The following is a 4,689-nucleotide window of genomic DNA, read 5'->3' as shown; positions in this document are numbered from 1 at the left end:
TGTTGGACAGGTTGATGCATTCTGTGGGGATTTGGTGGCCAGATAAATTGATTACTGCCTGTGCATCAGATTTTTCACTGCTCATAGCAAGTCCTTCCAAGTGACTTGCTTCCTTTTCTGTGCTCTGCTGTTCCAGATGTTTTTTCTTTCGCCTTCCTTGGCGGATCTTCCTTCTAAAGGGACTGCTTCTTTTCGATTTGGAGTATTGAGGGGACCTTTTGCCTCATCAGAAAGGCTGGAATACAAATTCGTTGTTCCATAATCATGTTGTTTTTTCTTATTAGAGGGAAACTTACGCTGTTGCACTCTCTTTATACTCCAATCGAATACACGTCCGTTCTCATAATCTAATTTGTCACGTACAAACTTATCTCTTTTTTTGTCTTTCATTTCAGCTTGTGTTGTTAACATTTTCTTATCTAATTTTTTCATTGACGTGACAAACTGTTCTTCAGTTAAACGGGTTCTTAACTCTATTTTCGCCCGGCACAAGTCCGATGTGGTTACTTCATATTCCTTTTCGTTTTGCTGGAGCACCAAGCACATTAATGTAAATGCATGTGATAGGTGAGCCTCCCTCCACTTCTGTAGGAAGGACTCGTCGGTTGAAAACTGCGCTGGATCCTTATAATTCCTGAGCCCTCTTGGGACTCGATTGCACTCCTTATATGAATTAAGGCGTACTTCTTTTTCCGCCAATCTAAACACCTTTAACTCAAGTGATTTGGTGCTTAAAATCTGTAATTCATTTTTGCCTTCACATGATGTGAAAAACGTTTTCCCGCCCTGTGTTCAGGACAGCTCCCACACTTTGCTCTGGGATATCCATATCAGAATCCAATGTAAACTTTTCTTCAGGTAAACGTCTGTGTGCTCAAGCCCTGTTTTTCTATATGGCCTGTCATGTTCACCCGTAATTGTCTGGAGGAAGGTCCGTAACGAGGCAGGAGAGTTAGCATCCTGGTTGCCATGACTGCAGGTCACGTGGAGAGCACCTTAGTGATGCTGGTGCAGCCCATTGGTCAGGACACGTTCCGATCCGTGGGTTGGGCTGAGCACACGTGGGACCAGCCGACGTGACTTGCGGGATTGGCAACGCAGGAACATAACTCCTCCCGGCATTCACACGGAGCCCCGTAAACAGGTAGGAATATTGGTTAATTAATTGTAATACAGGTGGACAGAGATGGAGGAGGAGGTTATGATATAAGACAGAAGCTGCGAGTAGGGATTTGTGAGTCAGAAGATGCGCGACTAGCGTGAAACACGTGTCGCTCCAGCACGCACCTGCACCTGTACCCTAACCCTGTTTGTTCAGCGATGAAATAAAAGCACTGTAAGAAGATGAGTGCAGCTTCATTCCCTTTCTACCTTATGCACTTTTATCGTGATAACTAGGATGCTTAGCACCACCGCAGCAGTGCACATACAGCAGAACACACACTTGTGCTCTTCATTGTTGCAAGACAGGCAGTCTTCAGTGCCAGCCCATCTACATTCTATTACTATTGTTGGATGTACTTTCTTCAGGTGTAACCAGAGAGGAATCCCTTAATGACTGTCGCTGTATATATACTGCATAGCCATGCGGCAGGTCTGAAACCATTGATGCCAACAATGTTATATTATTGTGCTCTATGGATATCAAGAGTCTTTACCATTATACTATACCATACAAACAGGGAGAGATAGACTTGATGAATTCCAAATGAACTAATGCTAAAGTCAGTTTACTACTGTCCTAACTTGATTGAGTTTTGACTAAGAATTATTTCAGGTTTTATTTATAGTTGCAAGGGACTTTGATGGGGTCAGCAAAAGGTTCCCAGTTACCTTAAAACACTGCTCAAAAAAATAAAGGGAACACTGAGATAACACACCCTAGATCTGAATGAATGAACTAATTGTATGAAATACTTTCGTCTTTACATAGTTAAATGTGATGACAACAAAATCACAAAAAAATTATCAATGGAAATCAAATTTATCAACCCATGGAGGTCTGGATATGGAGTCACACTTAAAATCAAAGTGGAAAACCCCACTACAGGCTGATCCAACTTTGATGTAATGTCCTTAAAACAAGTAAAAATGAGGCTCAGTAGTGTGTGGGGCCTCCACGTGCCCGTATGACCTCCCTACAATGCCTGGGCATGCTCTTGATGATGTAGCAGTCTGTGGTCCGTAGTGCAATGTGGCATTGGTGGATGGAGTGAGACATGATGTCCCAGATGTGCTCAATTGGATTCAGGTCTGGGGAATTGGCGGGCCAGTCTATAGCAATGCTTTCCTCTTGCAGGAACTGCTGACACACTCCAACCACATGAGGTCTAGCATTGTCTTGCATTAGGAGGAACCCAGGGCCAACCACACCAGCATATGGTCTCACAAGGGGTCAGAGGATCTCATCTTGGTACCTAATGGCAGTCAGGCTACCTCTGGCAAGCAAATGGAGGGCTGTGCGGTCCCCCAAAGAAATGCCACCCCACACCATTACTGACCCACCGCCAAACCGGTCATGCTGGAGGATGTTGCAGGCAGCAGAACGTTCTCCACGGCATCTCCAGACTCTGTCACGTCTGTCATGTGTCAAATTTGACAATCTTGGTGTTCTCTGGCAAATGCCAAACATCCTGCATGGTGTTGGGCTGTAAGCACAACCCCCACCTGTGGAGGTCAGGCCCTCATACCACCCTCATGGAGTCTGTTTCTGACCGTTTGAGTGGACACATGCACATTTGTGGCATGCTGGAGGTCATTTTTTAGGGCTCTGGCAGTGCTCCTCCTGCTCCTCCTTTCTATTTAAAAATCTTAACCCTTCCAGTACTTATCAGCTGCTGAATGCTCCACAGGAAGTTCTTTTCTTTTTAAATGTCCTTTATGTCTGATCACAGTGCTCTCTGCTGACACATCTGTCCATGTCAGGAACTATCCAGAGCAGCATAGGTTTGCTATGAGGATTTGCTCCTACTCTGGACAGTTCCTGCAGAGAGCAGTGTGGTCAGACAGAAATGAAATTCAAAAAGAAAAGAACTTCCTCTGGAGCATACAGCAGCTGATAAGTACTGGAAGGGTTAAGATTTTTTAATAGACATAATTTACAAATCTGTTTAACTTTCTGGCACAGTTGATTTACATTTTTTTTTTTATGTAGGCCTTTAAGGTACAGTGCGAACATGCAAATGGATCTTCAAAGGTAATTAAAAAATGGGTTAGATACTTGGACCATATGTTCTTCCTGTAGTGTGGTTCCTGAGAAAAACTGTCATCCTTTTTTTGCATACCTCATGGCTGATTGGAGATGTTACTTTGAGGCAAATCCCTGCGCTCATAAATATTTGGGGGTTCAAGTATTAATAAAGGAATAAATATGTTCACTACTATCCTATATTTTAAAGAGACTGACAGCTTTTATGTTCCTTCCACATTTAAAGGGAAACCTAGGAGCCAGATGACGTTGGTTAGACAAATTTGCAGTAGAGACACTGAATATACTGTGCATATGGACAAAATAGTCCAGTCCATGGATTCCAAAATTTTTCTAATTTAAAAACGTTTCAAATGTTTCAATATTCCTGTCCATGGATAAAAAATAAAAAATAAACAAGATTTAAAAAAATTATAAAACGTACACATTTTTGTGCAGCTGGATTCAAAATCGCAAAATTTTTTGTATCAGATAACCCATAGAAAATGTTATACTGAAGTGGAATTTCCAGAAATGTGTACCTGCACAAAATTTATGAAAGCACTGTGACCATTTAATTTGGCACACATACACATTAGCACCATACAAAATAAGGGTGTACAAAAAACTACACAAGAAATGATGAATTCCTGCTATCCTGTGCAAAAAATGCAGTCCTCTTCCTCTGAGTGTTGCTTTGGAAGAGAGGCAGCTAAAAGAGAGTTACTTTCCTTACACTGTAGGTACTTTAAACTCACTGAGAATTTAACTGTAATATTTAATGTTTGTTTTTGGCTGTTAACCTGTGAAATGCCCATAACCAGATGGCTCCATGTTTAAAAATTTACATCTGATTTAAATGCTGGTTGAAGGTCTCACGAAATCGGGAGCTGAGCATTTCCGGGCAGACAAATTGGCCTGGACGGCATATGAAGGTGATTATACCTAGGTATTCATCTCACACCTGGATTGGGCGTTCATACTATAATGCATCATGACTCAGGATAGGGCTAGACCTTTAGTATGGAAGAGTGAATGTGATTGCTCCGCAGTTAGTATATAAGGCTGTCCGGAACCCCAAGTAAGCCACGCCCCTTGAGGAAGCTCAAAGGAGCAAAACATATGTAGGGGTTGTGCATATCCCTGGGTAAGACCTGTTATGTCATATGGTATTGGTACACCAGTCTGGTTTATGCCTTCATTGTAATTCTTACTCTCTTATTTCATTACTTGTTGCACTTATGCTTCCTGAAGGAGATTCTCTATCTGGACTGCTAACCTACATGTAATTACAGCTTACTTTTGGTATATGCTATCCATGGTGTTATTTTGCTGTGCCATCTCTTCTTTTTTTTGTATTTTTTATGTATGTCTATATCGATTTAATAAAGATTTTGTATGTTTTTCATAACTTTTTTGGAATTCTAATAATTATTCTTTTGGGGTTTATATTCAAGTTTATTACTACTCCTTTATTTCCCTGTTGGGACTTTTTGCCCCAC

This window comes from Hyla sarda, chromosome 3 (assembly GCF_029499605.1).
Source record: "Hyla sarda isolate aHylSar1 chromosome 3, aHylSar1.hap1, whole genome shotgun sequence".
NCBI lineage: Eukaryota > Metazoa > Chordata > Amphibia > Anura > Hylidae > Hyla > Hyla sarda.
Note: the sequence above shows the minus strand (reverse complement) of the source record.